The following is a 21,940-nucleotide window of genomic DNA, read 5'->3' on the forward strand; positions in this document are numbered from 1 at the left end:
AATGACTACACACTGAAAAGAACCACTCAATAGGTCCATAATTGGAACCATTCTGTAATTGCTTATCTGTGGTAATCCTTCTTGCTGTCGTCAGGCACGCTTCATACTTTCATACGAAACTCCACAGTTGGAGCCCAGAGCATCACTAGCATTAGATCATGTGGGTGTGAAACCTCACTCTGACTCCTAGCTGTTTAATCTTGGGCATAAAATTGAGTATAATAATGATACTGACCTACCTAAATGGGTATAATAGTGGGAAAATATGGGTATAATAATGGTACTCTAAATGGATATGGTAGTGGTGCTTACCTACCTCGTAGGGTGGTTGCAAGGGTGGCAACAGTGTCCGGCACATGGTAAGAGCTCAAGGAATATTAACTGCTGCCAGTAGTAGTAGTAGTAGTAGTAGTAGTAGTAGTAGTATATTATTAACTATGATTAATGTGAGCTGTTTTCTGATGAATTTGATACTTTTTCTTTCAGCATATAGTTGGCCACATTTAATTTTGAGTTACCAGGTATTTCCTGCTTTGAGAATGAAATCTGTTTCAAGTTAAAATAAAAATTTATCTAATATTCCCTTAAGTAATAATGAGGCATTTAGTGCACTGAAGTATTTATGTGCTTCCTGAAGTGAGAACTTACAACAAAGAAATCATTTAAGCTTAACAATTCCTTATATTAGTCATGTAATTATCCCTTCTCTTAGAGGCCTAGGGCCAAATGGATCTGTTCCCAGGAGAAAGAAAGTATCACTCCTGGCTGAACAAAGATTTGAGTATAAAAACCATCCACCCTCTGATCCATTGCTACCTCCTTGAATCTTGGAATGCCTGCCTCTCCCATGAGAAAGAAGAATCTGTGAGGTGGCAAAAGCAGAAGGGACCTTGGGTCTTTCTTGAAGTCAAGCTGAAGCCTAGGATGCAGAAAAAAATGCCCACCTGAGCTCTTCAAAATAAAAGGGCCCAATGGAGGTGCTCTACACAGTGAACTTGCTCATCCATTCATTCATTCCGACATCCATCCACTCTTCTATTATCCATTCAGATCATCAACCATGTGTTGAGCGTATGCCCGGTGACAAGCACTGGGCTAGGTATTAGATATTCAGAGGAAAAAAATGAGATTTATTTCTCTGCTTGAGATTAGGGAGGTGTGTGTGTGCATGAGTGTGTTTTAACATACCAAATCAAATTAAATCTTAAAATATTTCTTCCGGGAGTGAATATTTTCTGAAATGGATTTACATTTGTTAAACTCAATGCCAAGTGGAACAAATGCAATGCATGTTTAAAAAATCATAAAGCAGAAGCATTCGAGCAGTTGAAGAGTCTCTTTTTGAGGCAAAGAAACCCAGCCAGAATTGGATCCATTGAGGACCAGGTGACTCTGGGCTAGGCCCCCACCAGCAACTTCTAAAATCCAATCACTCTACGAAGCTCTGTGGTAAGGTGTTGGAATTTAAATGTTTGTACTAGGCCCTATGATTGTTAGATGTATAGAAAATATTTTTATCATTTGTAGCATAGCTTTAGAATAGTTCTCCCACCCGTTCTCCCAGCCTGGGAAAAGAACCATTTCTAAATTCCTGTCTATTATAAGCCCCATTCTGCTTGATCTGGGGGACTAATTTAAGCTTTGATCCTGTCTATAATAGTTTTCTAGTTGGAATTATGTTCCTGGGTGTGTGATTTTGAGTTTGAAAATTTTCTTTTGTTTATCCACTGGTAACGTCTCAGGTTTGTACAGAACAGCAAATACTATTTCAACATCGTAAACTTTTCCTTACTAACTCATCCGACCGTTTACAGTTCTTAAAGTACTCTGACAACGAAATAATTTGGAGAGAAGGAAAGAACTACTTCTTCTTCAAAACTGGGAAATAGGGGCGCCTGGGTGGCTCAGTGGTTAAAGCCTCTGCCTTCGGCTCAGGTCATGATCTCAGGGTCCTGGGATCGAGTCCCGCATCGGGCTCTCTGCTCAGCAGGGAGCTTGCCTCCTCCTCCTCTCTCTCTCTGCCTGCCTCTCTGCCTACTTGTGATCTCTACCTGTCAAATAAATTAAAAAAAAAAAAACAAAACTGGGAAATAGGCAAGCACGATTCATGTTACGGATGAAATACACAAGTAAATATGGTGCTTCATAAAAATTGAGTTAGTCCCATTGTTAGGAAAAAAATTTCCTTCTTGTGATTTGCAATTATTTTTTTTCTGTTGAAAGTGGCCATGAGTTTTATTTAATAATTTCTACCAAAGAGCAGCAGACAAGGCCATGCGTGTCCCAGACTATTCTAGTATTAAATACTGAGCTGTTCTGGTAACTTGGAGACATGGCAGCCAGCATGCCCGAGCACACAGTGGTTCTCTTCAGTGTGGTCTTGAGACTATGTTTCTGGAATATGCTTGTCTTTGTTGACTTAAGCCAGTTGGGAGGAGGTCATCAAAAAGGTAAAACATTCCTTTTTGTTAGCTAGGTGAGGTGTGGGTATTGTGTGGTTCTTCCAAATCAAGGAGAATGCCTGGTTGAGAGCTAATAGGATCCTTAGTTCGGTTTTCTAATTGGAAGCCCTAATTAAGCTCTGACAAGATCTCTCTCTGTTGATGTTTTGACACTCTCTCTGTTGACCTGACTCTTTGTTCAGAGATCCTTTAGCAGCTAAACAAACAAATGTGGGACGAGGACTAGAATTTTATAGTCCATGTGCTCAAGATATGATTGTCATGCCACTAATGGACCGTATCTGCAGATCTTTTGCTGTATGTGTGATGTTGAAATGAATGTTGTTTTTTTTTTTTTTTTTAAATAAAGAGACATAGGGGATGCTCCTTTTAATTGGTACAATAACATGCTTTGTTTAGGTTCCATATTGAGGAGAAGCCTGAATTCTTTCTCATAATGCCTGCTTCCCTCAAACCCACACACAGAGCTCTGCACAAACACGTCAGTCCCCTGCTCCTGCACAAAACCCTTTAGTAACTTCTCTTTGCCCATTGGATAGAATCCAGACTCCCTATAGCCCTGAGTAACCAGAGGGCTGTTTTCTTTTCCTCTTCAGCCTCCTTGGAGCTTTTACCCCTAACTCTCCTTGCCCTCACCTTACCAGATACTTTATATTACACAGGATTTGTTAAGCTCCCCCTAAACCCAGATAAGACTTAAATGTCACTCCTGTGGAATTCTTTCCTTATCCACAGAAGCAAGCACTCTTCTGACGTCACACTCTTCCCCTTGGTGAGACTGGAGCACTTTAATGTACTTTTAATAAAGCGTTTGGTGCCTATTGTCTGTGTTCCTTTCTAGACTTTCTGTTTATTCATTGCAAAGAACGGACTATATCTATCTGTCTTTGTATCTCTCTCCAGTGTGTAATACTGTGTCTGCCCCGTGGTCCATTATTTTAAATATTTGCCGGTTGACTGATATAGAGAAAAAGTGGTTTAAGTACTTATTACATGATGGAGAAAACTGTTTTTAGTAGAAGTTAATGCTTGAACTACATTTATGCAATTTATTTTCTGTTACATAATCTGGATTCCCAATTCCTACTTTCTTTAAATTATATGTAATATTTATAACAGTATTGCAATATTCTCTGATTTATGAAGTAAAATAACTTCATTAAGCATGGATGACATTAGAATGTGATCATTAGACAGTCTGAACTAACAATTTGCAAAGAGTTCTCATGAAAAAAAAAATAAAGAGTTCTCATGAAAGGAAAAACCCTTTTTAAGCATCCAATAGCATTATAGATGTGTTATTATACTTTTCAACAGTTGTGCTGGTAATTCTCTGTTATTCTTACCTATTCCTTATATAGCTCCGAACAACCTCTACTAATATATCTCATCCTCGATCAAAGTATTATATGCATTTTCTAAGTATTTAATTGCATTTTTAAGCTTCTAATTGAACATTGATCTGTCCAGTCAGTGCTTATTGAAAGGAATAAGGAATGAATGAATGAATTTTAAAAATTTTAATACTAAGTTTAGGTTATGCATATTTTTGAAGAATATAAAATATTACCTCTAACTTCTAGAAATATTTGAAAAATACTTTCAAGGTTTGAATTTTCAACAGTTCAAATGTCCTGCATTCTTCTAGTTATGCTGGATAAGGTTTTGCTATACTGTATTTCTTAACTACTAGAATATTTGAATATATGTAGAAAAATATAAAACTTGGGCTTAGCTAAAGTTTGGGAATAATCTAGAGCTCCTTCCTTGATATAGAAAATTGAGAGTAAACATTTCTGTGTGGAAATGCATCTTTTGAACCTCATCAAGATAAATGGGGTAGAAGAGTATGTGGTCTGAGCAGTATTGTTCAGCCTTTATATTCAAATCCTAACTAAAGGTTCACTGTAATGGTACAGGGTCTACAATGGAGTAGCACTCTATAGAAGGCTACTGATGTTAAAAATAAAGTCACATCATTCCAAAGTCTTCTTGTGAATTTAATTTTGTATTATTGTAGTTAGGTATAAGCATGTCAGACTTTAATTATAGATTTCTTTCTCTCTCTCTTTCTCTCTCTTTTTAAACAAAACTCTGTTGACTACCTATGACATATAGCTTAATAGGTTAGACTTGGAAGATTCGCAAATGAAAAAGGCATAACAGGGGCGCCTCAGTGGCTCAGTGGGTTAAGCCTCTGCCTTCGGCGTGGGTCATGGTCTCAGGGTCCTGGATTCGAGCCCTGCATTGGGCTCTCTGCTCAGTGGGGAGCCTGCTTCCCCCTCTCTCTCTCTGCCTGCCTCTCTGCCTACTTGTGATCTCTGTCAAATAAATAAATAAAATCTTAAAAAAAAAAGAAAAGAAAAAGGCATAATAACTCTTCTTAAGGACTGGGATTCTAGGGAACCTAAATGTTTCCCCAAATAATGTCGTGTGCCATGATAAACACCAAAAATTTAATGAAAAAGGAAATATTATGAGAATGGCAACGTGGATGTGATTAATGTGAATTTGTAGAATCAGAGAATGCTCTATAGAGAAGAAGGTAGTTGAAGGTTGAATTCTGTTGAACAAACAGGTCAAGGGGGAGACAGAATATTCCAGGTAGAATAGAACTACTGGAGCAAATAACAGTGTTGTGTTCAGGAAATGGGACCATCCAGTGATAACAAATTACAGGAGGTTGGCAAGTGTGAAAAGAGAGTTGAAATTTACCGCCAGCAGAAATTCTTATCATTTCACTTCCGAAACTTTTCCCACTGAAGAGATTATACTCATATTTCCTTTATGTTTCTGTGTTTTTCTCTTTAAACAGATTATTTAAAAAAATTTTTTTCCAGAGCTTTGGTGAAATTAATTGATGCATTGTCCTTACTTACCTACATTTACTCAGTTTGTGGTAACTATTTAGACTCTCTCTATTTCGCTTCTCTACTGCTTTATTAAATATATAATAGCATACGCAGTGGTTTATTTAGCAGTATCTTAACTTTAGTAAAAAATATTTTGGTTCTAGTGAGTTAATGAAAAAAATGATAGATCTCAACTGCTCTATGAATCTTTAGTGTTATATTCTAATAGTGGTAATAATAGTTACATAAAGAGCTGTATTCTCAGAGTAATTTAGTATGTGTTCTCTCAATGACTAAATGAGAAAAAGCAGGGTAGGAGTTCACTTCATTTGGTGAATGAGAAACATGGAAGTTCGAGTATTAAGTTAGAGGTATTTCACATATACAAAGCTGCCTATAGATCTTCCAGAATTTTGAAGCACACAGAAGACTCAACAGCTATTGGGTATAAACACAGAACCTGGGCATATCCTCAGATAGTCAGACCTAAAGAAGAACTCATTAACTTCTAGAACTGGCTGCTAAGTATAATATTTTTGACCTTGGGATCTGAATGACTATGGGTCTATTCTGAATCTTTCTCCTCTGTGTAAAGTTCCGATGATCTTATTCTCTCTGTCTCAGTCTTTGTATGGTGTAGTTATGGTGGAAGTGTGACATTATCACTCTATCCAAAATAATAATATGGATAGTATAGGCTAGAGGTGAAGAGCACAGACTCTGGAATCAGAGGTTCTGCTTTGAAGTCCTGGCTCCACCGTCAGAATTGTGACTTTGGGATCACTTACTCTCTCTCTCCTAACCTTAGCTTACCTACCTTTTAAACTGAAGTAAGAGTTGTATGTGGGTAATAGGGTTATTGTAGAGTTGAAATATGGTAATCTACAGAAAGACATTACTACAGGGTTTTGCATGTTGGAAACTGAATAACCCAGCCATTGTTAGAAAACGATCTAATGAGATCGCTGACGTCTTAGGAGCACTGCTGATGATGCCATCACAAGCTACTTGAGGTCTAAGTTATACTTTAGTAGCTGTGCCTGATAATTTGTCAATGTTTGATAGGCTTGAAGAATGTTTGAGGAATTAAAATGTTTGTAGAATAAAGAGATTAGGATTCAGTTTCCTCTGCTCAGTTCTTAACTATTAATTAGAGAAAATCCCGTCAGTTGAGGTCCAGAGGAACACATGACTGCTTGGATTTTTAATGCCTACCACTTAAAGGGTGTGAAAGACACAAGAGAAGACAAAATAGACATTGCTATTGTGTTGGTCCTGATATCAAACTTGTAACTTCTAGCAAAAATCTTTCATTTTGGTTAATGTTTGACTTTCTCCTTTCCCAGAGGTTGCATTAACACAGGATTTCCAATGCTAATCTTTTAGCTACACAAGCTGAAGAATGAAACCAATTCCTCTTTTTAAAAAATTCTGTTTAATACATGCGTGTTTGGTTTATAACCTGGGTACATAGGTGTGGTATATCGGACAGCAATGTTTCCTAGAACAGGCAAATAATGTAGGCAAGTGCGTGAAGCCAAATTCGCTGTTCAGCTTGCATCCAGTTCCCATTGCTGCTTTAAATGCAGTTAAAGGTGGATACTGCCTTACGCACACTGTGTTCAAAAACTGTTATAGATGGGCACCTGGGTGCCTCAGTCATAAGGCGTCTGCCTTCGGCTCAGGTCATGATCCCAGGATTCTGGGATCAATCTGCATCTGGTTCCAGGCTCAGCAGGGAGTCTGCTCTCCCTCTACCCACCACCCCACTCCCCCAACTTGTGCGCGCGCAGATGCACGCGCTCTGTCTCTCTCTCTCTCTCACACACAAATAAATGAAATCTTTAAAAAAAAATTGTTACAGATATTCCTAATTCAATTTTATCTGTTTTTGTTTTAGATAGCTTTTAGAACTGTTAACAATTTGTAAGTGCTTGTGGTTTCAAAGATACAAAATTGTAGCCGTTTCAATAGCAATATTTTCAAAAGTACCAATTTCTGAAAATCAACTTTTTCTTCAGTTATTAAAATATAATAAGAGGAGGGACGCCTGGGTGGCTCAGTGGGTTGAAGCCTCTGCTTTCAGCTCAGGTCATGATCCCAGGGTCCTGGGATCGAGTCCCGCATCGGGCTCTCTGCTCAGCGGGGAGCCTGCTTCCTCCTCTCTCTGCCTGCTTCTCTGCCTGCTTGTGATCTCTGTCTGTCAAATAAATAAATAAAATCTTTTAAAAAAATAAATAAAATATAATAAGATACTCAAAGAGACACGTTAAAAAAATTTATCTTGTTCAGTGAGGCAATGTATTCCTGAAGAAATTAAGAGCCATTGCTATGATAAGTTGCTTTCAAAAAATCTGAATAAATTATGCTTAATTTTTTTTCTAATTTCAAGTTTGGCAACAGGATCTCCTGAAAGAGTCACCAATTTTACTTCTTTTAACAAATACACACTATTTATTTATTTATATATTTAAAGATTTTATTTATTTATTTGACACAGAGAGAGACAGTGAGAGCAAGAACACAAGCAGGGGGAGTGGGAGAGGGAGAAGCAGGCTTTCCACTGAGCAGGGAGCCTGATGTGGGGCTCGATCCCAGAACCCTGGGATTATGTCCTGAGCCGAAGGCAGATGCTTAATGACTGTGCCACCCTGACACCCCAAATATACACAGTTTAAAAGCAATACGACATCTTAGTAAGAACCTTCCATCTTTACCTGTCAGAGAGACTTACCCTCTGTTTTCTCCTGAGCCTGATGAAGCACTTACAATTGAGATGGAAGACATGCCCAGGCACCAGGCTCCCTGGAACCATGGAAAGTGCTATCAGAATTCAGCAGGTGACAGTCCCAATTGCTTACTTGTTACCTTTAAAACGTGTATGTTAATTTGATCGGAATGCAGTCAGCAGAAACAACTTACTGATTCTGCCTTATGAATAGGATATCAAGAGATTAATAGCTCTAAGAAAGCCATTATTTGTAAATAGAAAAAAACATAATAGAAAACATAAATAATGTTCCTTTCCATGCTGTCAGAAATTCCTGTTTGGAAAGATAAATTAGCTTTCAAGATCAAGACATTTAATAAATTAACAAACAGAGTAGCTAGGGCAACTGAGTTAAATGTTTAGAAATAATTCCATATGAAAAAAGGAGAGACTATATAACGTGACAGATTGTGTTATGGAATGAATATTTGTATCCCCTGCCTTCCCAAATCTGTATGCTGAATCCGTAAGGCCCAATAATGATGGTATTTGGAGATGATACCTTTGAGAGGTAAGCAAAGTGAGATGAGGTCATGAAGTTGGGCCCCTTTTGATGAGATTAGTCACTTTCTAAGAAGAAACGAGAGGTACCAAGTTAGCTGGTAGCTTGATCTTGAACTTTCAGTTTCCAGAGCTGTAAAAATAAATCTCTGTTGTTTGAGCCACCCAGTCTATAAGATTTTATTATGGAAACCCATGCTGAATAAGACAAATTGAAAAATGGGAATATATACCATGATAAAATTATTAAAACCTTTGCATTTAAGGAGTCTGATAATTCATAAGTCATATTCTTTTTCAGCTGTTATTTCTATTTCATATCTAGCCTCAGAGGGAACTTTTTTTTCCAGCTGTGTCTTAAAAATCCTGTGTGACTTGAGTTTTCAGTATCATGATAAGATTTAACTCCATGTATTTCCATAATAATGGTTGCCTTTGATGTATCCTCAGGGAAAATCTTGTTCTTTTGTTTATATCTTGGATGATGGAGTTGAGGTAAACATCTTAAGAAGGGGGTTTTATTGCCTGCAATATACCCAGAATCACCAAAATTACCTGACTTTGTCTATTTCAGGCAGAAACATGGAGCTTAGTAGAAGACACCAAGTTACTTAACTGACTAGATTTTGAAAATGTCCATCTACCCTCATAAGGACTAAAGACCTGTGACTACTTGGAACAATAATTCAGTTACTTTTAATCTTGTAGTTTTTAAAATGAGAAATACTAGCTATTTGATGGCTCATGCTGTTATTAGCTATAGTGGAAAAATAACACAGTATGTGGATCTGTGATTTGAGTCTGTAAATTTGTGTGTGTGTGTGTATATGTGTGTGTGTGTGAGCATGTATGTGCTTATTTAGTGTATGGATCAAGTGTAGGAGGGTATCAAGAGGAAAAGGGGGGCAGTTGTAACAAACGAATTGAGTGTATTGCAGTTTTAAAAGAATAGCTCTTGGAAACAATCCAGATTGGTCCAGCTTCAAGTAGCCAAGGTAATAATATCTGTGAATTACCTGTATGCCAACATTCTTGTATTATATTTCAATGGACTCAGCTTTTTCTCCTCAGTGTAATAGGAACTCTGTGTCTTTTTTTAGTTAGTGGCCTTTGATATTCTCAGATAAAAGGCATCCTTCTGAATTCTTTGATCATAGGCGATAGCATGCCAGTAAACTCTCACTCACGGCAACTTTGAATAATGCTCCTATTTTTTCAAATTCTTTTTAAATTATTTAATAATACAGTAATGTTTTTTGGTATAAAGGAAATTAAGCCAGAGTTTAATTGCATGCTCTGGAGAAGAACTGAGGAATTGAGAAATTGTTGGCCAGAAAAGAAAAACTCTGAATTCTAAAATCTAGCACCTTCTCAGTTTTTGCCTATTCACTGTATTTATTTAATTGCAAAGAGTCCAATGGGAATAGCCTGTCTTTAGGAGAAATCAGGGTTCAAGGCTTAGTCTACTACCTACTAGCTGTATGCTCTGCACTAATTACTTAGCCTTTTGGGGGGTTATTTATTTATTTATTTGAGAGAGAGTGCATGCACACACTGGGGGAGGGACACAGGGGAAGGGAGAGAAGCAGACCCCCCCGCTGAGTGCAGTGCCCCTCACAGGACTCCAGGTGGTGCTTGAGCTCAGGACCTCGAGGTGATGACCTGAATCAAAATAACCAACTGAGACACCCAGGTGCCTCTAATTACTATACTTTCTAACTGTGTTCTGAATCACATTTCTTAGTTCATCCTTTGTAAAGGGGATAGCACTGACCTTTGGGGTTGTTGTGAGGCTTATGAATGACATGAATTATCTGGCACATTGCCTGACATTCAGAAACACTTGGTAAATGGTGGTTCTACTGAAGAGCTCTTACCCAATCTCAACGACTCTTTGAGGTGTATTTGGACGAGTCAGAGAGATGGATTTCATGCTCTTAGGAGCTTTGAGGAGGAGCAGAGATGAAAACACAGAAAGTACATATATGTAGGTGAGAATATCCCAGTTTTAAATGTGAAAGAAAAACTTCCTAAATTTGAACTCTCCTAAATTTGGATTCGTGATACTTAGATCTGGATGAGGTAAAATGTTAAGCGTGGTTCAAAGGGATATGATTAGCATTAACATAATATTCTTTTATGAATTTAAGTTCAGAGCTTGTAAGCAAAATGCTTTTATATAGACTCACCACAGCCAGGATCTTCACATATTTTTTATAGTTTGTAGCAATTTGTGAACTTCAAAGAAGTAGCATATTATTGGTTTTTAAAGATTTCATATTTTTTTCATTCATTTACATGGATATTCCTATCATTTGGACAAATGATAAATGTTTTCCAGTAACATTTATAGCTAAATGTTAAGAGAGATGCTTAACTAATTCAGTAATTTAATTTCCTTAAGGTAAGATTTTTTTTCTATAATACTATTTATACAGCAGTATTGTTCACAATATGTGTGTGTCACAATCTGTGAGGCATGAAAGCAATTTTTGTTTATCAATCCAGTCTTTTTGTAATTTAATGCAAAAGACTGGAATAAGAAAGAAAATACTAGGGTATATCATACAAAATAAGGGGAAGTATCTATAAAGTTTTTGTTCCCTTGTACATATGTATATTTGTAGTGGTTTATGATGTCAAATATATTTCTAACCTTGGTTTGTGATCAAAGGATTTTAGAAAACACTGCCTATAGCACAAGACCTTTCACAGAATTCCCATTGTTCAGAGAGATGACATAGGGAACATTCTGAAAAAACTTTCTTTAAGTATGGATAGTCAACCTCAGGGACTCTCTAGAAGTTGATCAAAGTCTGCTAAATAGAATATTCATTCTTCTGTTTAGTTGAGAAATAGTTACTGAGCATTTACATTACTGGGCACATAAGGGGTTGATGGAGAGGGCATCCCAAGCAAAGGAATAATGAGGTCGAAGGAGGAGAGAGATCTTGAGCTTGGTATGTCTAGAAAACTACTCAGGCTGTGGGCAGATGCCAGGAATGAGGTTGGAGAGTTTGGCTGGGGAAAGTCTCATACTCTAAGGATAAGTAGTTTAAACTTCATTATGTACGGATACTCCAAAGGGAAATTACTTGATTAAATATGGTGTGTGTGTTATTATGTGTATACACTTGGGCATTGCTGGGAAGATAGTACTGGAGGGAGTGAGACTGAAGGCAGAAATCCAACTAAACTGACATGAGAATGGTCCAGATGAAGACCTGAATCAAGACAGAGATAGTGGCTCAGGTAGTGGGGGTCAAGAGGATGGGATTTAGTGGAATATTTAAAAGTTGGTGTCTGAAGAAGGAAGTGATGGGTAGAGAAACTTGGGATGGTTTTCAGCATTCTGGTTTATGTGACTAGATAAGCGGTGCTGTCCCATCTGAGATAGAATGTATGTATGGAAGATAATGAATTCATTTGTGTGAGAAGATAATGGATTCATTTTAGGGAAATCTTATGTGATACCCAAGTAGAGTTAGCTGCTGTGTGTGTGTTTCTCTGGAGGTCAGCTGAGAGATCTGGTTTAGAGCTGTGGCTCAGGAATTATCAGTATATATATAGGCAGCGGTAAGATCATGAAATTGGGTAGATTACTAAGAGAAAGCTAATAGAGGGGTATTAACAAAGCTGCGGATAATGCCTGCATTTAAGGAATCATCAAAAGAAAAGGCATAGAGAAGTTTGAGAAGTATGGCTAGAAAAGTAAGTATAAAAACTACTATAAACCGAACGTTTGTGTCCCACCAACCCCAAGTTCATATGTTGAAACTTTCTCCATTGTGATGATGTTTGGAGGTGGAGCCTTGGGTAGAATTAGGTCATGAGTGGGATTAGTGCTCTTAAAAGAGATGTCAGAAGGCACTCTTGCCCCCTGACATCTCTTCATGAGCCAGTAAATGGCCCCTCACCAGACACCAAATCTGTTAGTGGCTTAAATCTGCAGGTGTCTTGAGCTTAGATTTCTTAGTCTTCAGAACCGGGAAAAGTCAGTTCGTGTTCTTTGCAAGTCACCGAGACTTGGTGTTCTGTTATAGCAGCCAGAATGGACCCAGACAAAAACCAACTAGGATGCCATTACTGGAATTTGAGGAGAGAAGAAAAAGAATGTCCACTGGCTTTAACAGTTGGGAGACTAGAGCACAGACAGTGCTCTCTGTCCATAGAAATGGAGTAGAGTGGCTGGGGACAAGGACATTCCTGTTACAGTGAACTGAGAGGGATTGAGGCGGAGGATGGGAACACATTCATGTAGACCAGGTCCGTTAGCTTGACGGAAGAGAAAAATGTCCAGTAGTAGGATGAGAGGATCACAGGGCCAAGGAGAGGCTTTTCCACCATAAAGGAGACTCAAGTGGTTATAGATAAAATGGGAAGAAAAAAAAAAAAAAGTGGAAAAGAAGAAGCCAGGAGTAAAAGAGGCAGAGCAAATAATTGATGAAGAACAATCCCAGTGAAATTAGGCACAGAAACATGGTAGACTTATCAGCTTTAGGCAGCAGGAAAGACCGAAGGCCAGAGGGAGAGAAATGTGTATGGGTGAGGAAGGAACGAGTCAGGAGACAGACAATGCGCTTGCCTGCTGGCTTTCTCTCTTCATTTATGAGGTAGAAATTGAATTATGTGCTGAGAGTGAAGACTTCCAGGAGGTCAAGAAAGCAGGAGATGGTACAGAAATGTCTGGATGGGGTGGCTGGGAAAGTGAAATGAATAGAAGCAAGGTAAAAAAGTATAATGAGATCAGTATTGGGGCCAAGGCATGTAGTCAAAACGTCTTGCACAGCCCAGCTCCAAGGGTTACCCTGACTCCCCAGCTGTGGCCTGTGGCCTCCCTGATCATTAAGTATTAGCAAGGTGTTCGCCAGCCACCTTTCTGTACAAACATGGTTTTTACAGGCTGATTTGTAAGTTTATTTCTAACGTACATTTGCTGACCTGAATGCATTATGGAAGTTTGTCTTAAAGGGGTTGCCTTGATTTTTAAAAGGTGGGGGTGGTTAATGGTTGTGGGGTTTGCAGTTTGTGGGCATTATGAGTGTTGACTGATTTGTATGATGCCAGCCTCAGAACCAACACTCAGTGAGTGATAGGTATTAATATCATTATCATTATTCATTCCAAAAGTCTGTCCTGTGTGTTTGGACTATGCTTAGTTTTTCCTTTCTCACTGTCTTGGGTGGTTAGATGACATCACTGCTTTCCTCACTTCCATTTCACTAACCAGCACCTCCTTGTATGTCAAAATCCAGTATGGAGTGACGGTTATCCTAACTTTTTCCTCAAGCTCTCTGGGGTGAAATTTACAGCATGTCAAATTCAGCATTTTTTAACGCTTTGTTTCTAGGCCAATAAATGCTTACAAAGGTATTCGAGTAGTTAAAACCTCTCATTTCAGGTATATTTTGCTTCTGTGCTGATTTTTTGATCAGAGCCTTCTTGGCCAGATAATTTATAATCAACTACGATAAATTCTGGGGGGGTTTTTTTGTGTGTGTGTTTTTTTTCCCCTTTGGTTACCCTCAAGTGATCTGGAATAATTGACATTTAATGCTTTTTCATATGAAATTCCATTGGTATGTTAATGTTAAGTATCATTGTACCACAAGTAGGCAACATCTTTGAGATTATTTTACTACTTTGTGTTATAACTGCATATTCAGCGTCGGTATCACCCATCCTCTAAATTCATTCATTCATTCAATAAATTTTCTGAGCTGGTCACTAAGCAATATGTTGGGATACAGCAGTGTCTCTGTTCTCAGGAAACTGCATTCTAGTGGAGGAGACAAAAACTGAAGCGTAAGTTTAAAAAAATACATAATATAGTTCTAACTAGTGCTCTGAAGAAGACTGAAGAAGGCTAAAGGATGAAGTACGTCCTCAGAAGGGAATGTGAGATGGAAAATTGGGAAAGGTCTTTCCGAGGAGATAACATGCCAGCAGATACAGAATGAAGTGCGGAAGAGAAGAGCACACATTAAGAAATTCTTCATGGAGAGGAATAGCAAGTGCAAATGCCCTGAGGTGAGGGTTGGTCTGATGTCCTTAGGAAAGCAAGGCAGTGTGGTTGAAGCCAAGTGCCCGGCAAGAAGGGAAGTTGAGGTTAAAGGAGGAGCTGGGAACCGGAACAATTAGAACCTTGGCTTTTAAGCAATGCAGGTAGGATGCCACAGGGTTTTGAGCAGAGCAATATTTTATTGCTCTTATGTCATCTTGAGATTCTATTATTTCTGTCCCCATTATATTGTAGCTTCTTTTCTGGATCACGAGAACTAATCAAAATTTCTGAGTATTCCATGAAAACGTTTTACTAGAGAATGATACCTCATAGGTAATTTAAGCTCAAATCTCTAAATCTACCCACCTTTATTTACTTCAAGCGGATAGAATGCCAGAGATGGATAACATTGTTTCCTTTAAATTTAATCATATGTTTTAAAGAAACTTGTGTCTCCAGATAGAGACATAACCAGACGCATAACCCCAGTGCTGTGTACACTTAAACAGAAATACTTTAGGAACTGCAAGCTCTCTGCGTGAAGATGTTGGCATCATTTCCTTTGTCCATAATGCAGTGTTGATGCTGCTCACAGATTCATTTGACTTTTATTGAAAATGACTTTAAAAAGGCAACTTGAATTTTTTCCTTCCCAAATTAGAGTGCTAGTTATAGCACATTTTTTCACATTATTTGGACTCTCATAGTTAATGCGTCCTATCCAGAGAAGATTACACTAGAAAGGGTAAGAAGAGGGAAAAGGAAAGTGTCCTCAGTGTCTAGTAGTGTGTGGTTAATGTTCTAAGTACCACTGAGGAGAGTCAGCCAGCACATCCCTGTCTTTAATGTGACCAGGTGTCTGCCTGGGGCATATATTTGTCTGCTGAGATTGACGTCTTGAAAGGGTAATGTTTTGCAAAATGAGACTATCATTAAGTCATCAGTGCTGAATTGTGCCTTCAGAACTCAGTGTGGATATCTGCTAAAATCAAAGTTAATTTGAAAATAAACTGCAAAGAGAAATACAGCATGAGTTCTACTTCGTTGAAGACAAATGAACATTTTTGTAAGTCAGCAAACTGAGATGAAATGAGGTTTGGATAATTATTAAGTACCTTTTTAAAAACTGCTGTGTAAATAAAGAAATAGGTTAGGATGGGGAATTCTGGCCAAAAAAATGTTAGTAAAATATGAAAGTACTACGCAAAATTCATTGGAAAATTAATAAAAGAGACATAATTTGTGGAAAAAACCTAGAATTGTATAGTAATGTCACATTGCTAGAAGGCTTAAAAATATCATAAAAAGAAATGAAATTTTAAAGACTTTAAAGAATTAATAATATTGTTTTATATACATTAGTTATCTTTCCCAGTAGTAGGAGTTGTTGAAACAAACTTAACATCAAAACTAGCAGAAAACATGGGGCACCTGGGTGGCTCAGTGGGTTAAAGCCTCTGCTTTCGGCTCAGGTCATGATCCCAGGGTCCTGGGATTGAGCCCCGAATCGGGCTCTCTGTTCTGCTCCCTCCCTCCCTCTCTCTCTGCCTACTTGTGATCTCTGTCTGTCAAATAAATAAATAAAATCTTAAAAAAAAAAAACCTAGCAGAAAACAGAATGAAGTGTCTTAAAGTCTTTTATTTTATTTGCTCAATAATTATAGGGCCAAAGCAAACAAACAAAAAACAAAAAATCTGCTTTGGGTAGGGAATCCATTCTATTTCTGTGCAAAAACACCAGGACTATATTGAGATTGAACTCTTTCTTGGTTTATGCCTAAAGCACTATTTATATTTGCCATATTCTTTGTAGGGATTAAGCAAAATATGACTGAGCACCCATGATGAACAGATGCTGTAGGTACCGGATACTGTAGAGAATGCAAAAAGGATGTCTTTGTCCTCTAATTGCCTAATCAAATTGGGGATGTGTGAATACTGCTATTTTAGGAATTAGGAGTCTTGGGCCTGACCCTGTCACTAACTGGTTAAACCTCCTTTAACAGGCCATCTAAATCTAAGACTGACTTTCCATCTTCACAAAATACTTTGACTGTGAAACGCTTTCTTTAAAAATGTTTTTCATATGTCAGATATTCATATCATTTCATATCATTCATATCACTTCATTTCATTTCAATTTTCCTGTCATATTATTTACAATACATGTTTATGTATTTAGCCTTATATATATATGTAAGCTTTTACACAGGTAACCTTATAACCAGGTATAAAATTGAGTATGTAACATCATATGTAACTATATAAAAGTAAGTATGTATTTAATGCAAATATAGAAGGATTAGTAGAAAGACAAATCTAATAAGATTTCAGACAAAGTGATATGCCTTTGTTGTAGCATTAGCTACATTTACATACACTTACTATGTCAGATAGTGTGAGTGGTGACTAAAAATGTCACACAATAAGCCAGTGAGTAGATGTCTTCTCTCTGTTTAGTTTGTTGAGGTAGTTAGTTGTCCCAAAGTGATGCATTCGACGGCAGTAAAGCCAAGATTTGAATCAAGTCAGATAAACACAGGCACTCACACACCCAACCACAACACCAAACACCTCTCAAAGGGATTGACTGGAGATGGGCCTGGAGAGGTGGGATGGAACCAGACTGTCATGAGAGGAAGGGGTATAGTGGTGTCATGAGAGGAAATGTAGATTTTTTTTTTTTCTTTTTAGGCAAAAGACAGCCTTTGATTATTTCTGCCCAGAGAAGTGTCATGGTAAAAGCAATGTTTTAAGATTACTATGATCTCAAATTAACAGAAGTAGAAATACAATTGTTCATTTATTAATAATCTGTTTTACATAACACAGAATAATGAAGACAGAGTCCTTGCTGGTTTGAGGTTTTTTGTTTGTTTTGTTTTGTGGGAGGTTATTTATTTTATTTACTTGTTTTTTTTGTGGACTGTGAGTTATAATGAGCTTTCCAAATTTATACACGCCTACTCCCAGCCCATGGAGAGTAGTAAATTGCTCTTGTTCTCATGACACATTTAGATTAGAAGAAGTAGAAAGAGGGGAGCAGGTCTACATCGACTAATTAAAACTAATGTGGGATGATGAGCTTTCAAAAAGAATAAGATCAGCAACAAGGAAAAGAAAAAATAGCACAGAGGCAGGCACCTAACCCAGGGACAGTGGTGACTCAGCCCTTCCAGAGGGTTTCAGCCTTCCCCTGCTCAGAAGGCCTAGCCTTTGTTTCAGTTGGGTGGGGAAGGGCGTGTGGCGGTGAGGTGGTCCACAGAGAGCTGTGGAAATGACAGGACTCCCAAAGTCATATGTGGAAGAGCACAGACATGTCCCTGTGCCTCCTCACACTGGCTGGGCACCAGGCTTGCCAACTGCATGCCCTTCCTCAGTCACTGAGACAACCAGGTTTGCGACTCCTTATAGAATGTGTTCTTAGAGTTGCATTTCAAGGCATGATTTCAGTCAAATCACCCGTCCCTCCCTCCATCTTGCCTTTTAATTCCTTTATGATGAAATGATCTTAGGATCAAAAAGTAATTTAGCAGTCCTCTATTCTAGACAATGGCAGAAAATCCCCCTACTGAAAGTCCCCCCTCCCCCCCAGTAGGGGGATTTTCTACAGACTTTACTCCATTAAGCAAGTATTTATTGAGCCTCTCTTTTATGTAAATACAGGGGCACCTATTAAAATAGACATTTCCTTACAATTGACAAAAAACAGTATCTTATTTCACCAATTCTAAAATGCAGTCTTTTCATATTGTACCTTCTCTGAAATTTGCATGTGTCTCAGAATCACTGTTGGTCGAGCAACAGGCATGATATAGCTATCATTTCCTGCTTGGGCATGAGCTCAATTATAGCCTTTTATTTTGTCTTTGAGTTATGTGCAGTGCCGGAACTGCATGAGTTAAGTTTAATTGCTGTTTACGGTGTCTTCAAAAATATTTCGCATTGAAACTAAATGTTATTGTGTAGAGAGGCAGAGAAGCGTGGTGGTGAGGTACACAGCCACATTTAATATAGAGAAGAAAATATTCATTAATTGGACAACTGTCTATAATTACCTATTTTCACACAAAGCAAAAACCATATGCTTTACATGAACTGAGAAATGATGATTTCCATAAGCCCATGAAGCCCCATCACATTTTCCTACCAGCATAAAAGCGGAGGATTGCTTATCGTACTCCAGACAAAGAAGTTCAGCACCAAAATCCTGGTTATGATATTGCAGCATTCTTTTAGTTTTTTAAAGATTTTATGTATTTATTTGACACAGAGACAGAGAGAGAGAGAGAGAGAGAGAGAGGAGGAGCACAGATGCAGAGGGAGCTGCAGGCAGAGGGAGAGGGAGAAGCTGGATGTGGGGCTCCATCTCAGGATCCTGGGATCATGACCCAAGCCAAAGGCAGATGCTTAACCCACTGAGCCACCCAGGCGCTCTGGGAGCATTCCTTTAAAATACACTGCATCTTGAGAACTTGGGTAGCACAGATGATGATACCTTGTGAAAAAACAAATGATTCTGATATGAGAAAGGATTCTAGTGAGTCAAACTCAATAAGAGGAAGGTTTAGAAATGTATAATTCAATATTTCTCTTATAAAGTATAAAATAAGCATTTTAAGTGGTATGAAAACTTTTCATTATTTGCTTATTTTAGTGATACATGAAATACTAATGTATCTTATGACTGGTAAGGTCTTAAGGTCATTGAAATACAGCAGTGACAGTCACAATGCTTTTTAATCCTTAGCCATGCAAGGTGAAATACTATTATTTTAGTTTTATTGAGAGAACAGAGATGAATAGTTCAAGATCTTAGGAAACTCATAGCTGGTTAGTGTTAGCTGCTGCTTGAAGCAGGATTCAAACTGCCCAAAATAAGTTCCCCCAGTGAAGAGAATCCTTAGCCAATAATAAGAAAATGAAGGGAGGGCACAGGGATATAATGGAATTACAATAGCGACTTGGTGCCTCATACTTGACATAAATATTTCTTGTGTAGGTGAGCTCACTATGCTGCCATACTAGCCATTCCATTCTGCTTGTTTTCTTGTTAGCTATGCATTTTTTTTTTAAATACTGGACAAATAGGCTCCCTTTCAACTTTCACTCATTTGCCTTTATTCTAACTTCCCGAAAAACAGAAAATAAGCCTAATGTTTCATCCATAAAAGCCTCTCAAATACTTGAGAGCAGTTAGTTACTATGTTGCCATCTTTTTTTTTTTTTTTCCTGGACTGAGTAGCCCCTCTTTTTCTTCTAAACCATGTTTTCAAGGTCTAAAATAATGTTTGTTGTATTCCTTTAGGGCATTCTAGTTTGTTACTATGTGCTTAACTATAAGGAGTTCAGAATGAGCTGCTGCATTTGGAGTTTCACCACAGACGCGGCACACAGCGAATCTGTAGCCAAATAAAACTTCCAGGACCCTTTCAAGGTCATTGTCATGGACCCAGGCTCCTCACATTTGCTTTTTTATTTTTTATTATTTAATTTATTTATTTGTCAGAGAGAGAGAGCAAGAGCGAGCACAAGCAGGGAGTAGCAGGCAAAGGGAGAAGCAGGCTCAACACCTGAGCAAGGAGCCCAATGCAGGACTCGACCCCAGGATGCTGGGATTGTGACCTGAGCCACCCAGGTGCCCTACATTTGCTTCATTACGAAAGTTTTTCATGGCATCTCTCAGGGCATATATCCTAACTCTTACTGGGAAAGGACAACCTGGAAGGGTTTGCAGCCCGAACAACTGCATGTGGAGGGTGGTTCACTATGAAGACTTGAGCCCTGGGGACAGGGAGGCCTGTTCACATGGCAGAGATAAGGTGGCTGACAGGAATAGTCTGGACTCCTGAGTAGCTTGGGCCTGTGTTTGAATTTCAGCTTTGCTACCTACCAGCTTGGGTGAGTTGATTAAGCTTTCTCAAATCCCCGTCTGGAAAATGATGATATATAATGGTACCTACCTCCTATGGTTATTTCAGGATTAATTGATCTCAAGTATTTAAAATGGCTAGAAACACTGCTTGTCATATTTTAAGATCTTAAAATGTTCGTGTGTGTGTGTGTGTGTGTGTGTGTGTGTGTGTGTGTCCGTCAGTCAGTCAAATTCTAATAATTGAGTGATAAATCTAGTATATTAGTTTCCTAGGGCTGCCATAACAAAGTTCCAGTAACTGAGCCGCTTAAAACAACAGAAACTTATTGTCTCACAGTTCTGGAGGCTAGAAGTCTGAAATCAGGATGTTGGCAAGGCCATGTTTGTTCTGAGACCTCTAGGGGATATCCTTCCCTGCCTCTTCTAGCTTGTGGTAGCCCCAGGCCTGCCTTTGCTTGTAGCAGCAAGACTCCCGTCTCTGCCTCTGTCTTTACATGGCCTTGTGTCTCTAGGTCTAAATTTTTCTCTTACGAGGACACCAGTCAGACGGGATCAGGGCCCATCCTCATGGAGTATGGTCTCATGTTAATCTGATTGCATCTGCAGTGAGACCCTAGTTCCAAATAATTTACATTCATAGGCACCAGGGGTTAGGACTTCAGCATCTTTCTGGGGGACACAATTCAACTCCTAATACCTAGTAACAGAGAAGTTCAAGATGGAAGAACTGGATATCTAGAAGTAAGCAGATGTCATCATTAGGGACTTGGGGAAGATCTGAGAACAGGTGGTGGGTTGAGACTGAGTCAATGAATAGGCATTAGGGGTTTCTGTAAATAAGTAATATAGCCCAAACCAAGCCCCTGGGCTGAAAAGTAAGGGAGAACAAAATTTCAGGTCCCTGTGGGGACAAATCTGGACCCAAATTGTAGAGGACCTACAATACTGAACACCTAGGTTACTAAGATCTAAGTTATAAACCCAAAATTGGTGCTGCGGATTCTCTTCACTTTTGGAACTGCCTCTCCTCAAACGTGGAATCAATAGCCTCTTGGCAAGCCTGAAGTATTCATACAGTTTTAACAGCCTTCATGGAAGCAGCATTGTAGATTTTGATTCCATGGCCTATTTCCAACACAGATAGATTTTCTTATGTAAGAGGCGTTTGGGGGCGCCTGGGTGGCTCAGTGGGTTAAGCCTTTGCCTTCGGCTCAGGTCATGATCCCAGAGTCCTGGGATCGAGCTCTCTGCTTGGCAGGTCTCTGCTTCCTCCTCTCTCTCTGCCTGCCTCTCTGCCTACTTGTGATCTCTGTCTGTCAAATAAATAAGTAAAATCTTAAAAAAAAAAAAAAAGAGGCATTTGAAGGCTCCTGCGGAAGAGAATGTGGTTATTTTCTGAGTGGAACACTTAACTAAGAATTTGCTCTGTATAGTCATTAGACGCTGTCTGCTCTTGAGAGCTTGAGTCGTGGGTAA

At 38.6% G+C, this 21,940-nt stretch overlaps 1 protein-coding gene across 3 annotated transcripts in view; it reads left to right on the forward strand.

The window, feature by feature from the left end:
• The window catches only part of LOC111154566 (protein phosphatase 3 catalytic subunit alpha), a 318,897-nt gene that overhangs the window by 199,400 nt on the left and 97,557 nt on the right, over window positions 1–21,940 (forward strand). The window lies entirely within an intron of this gene.

The sequence above is a fragment of the Enhydra lutris genome, unplaced genomic scaffold (genome assembly GCF_002288905.1).
Source record: "Enhydra lutris kenyoni isolate GAN:26980312 unplaced genomic scaffold, ASM228890v2 scaffoldscaffold3, whole genome shotgun sequence".
In the NCBI taxonomy this organism is placed as follows: domain Eukaryota; kingdom Metazoa; phylum Chordata; class Mammalia; order Carnivora; family Mustelidae; genus Enhydra; species Enhydra lutris.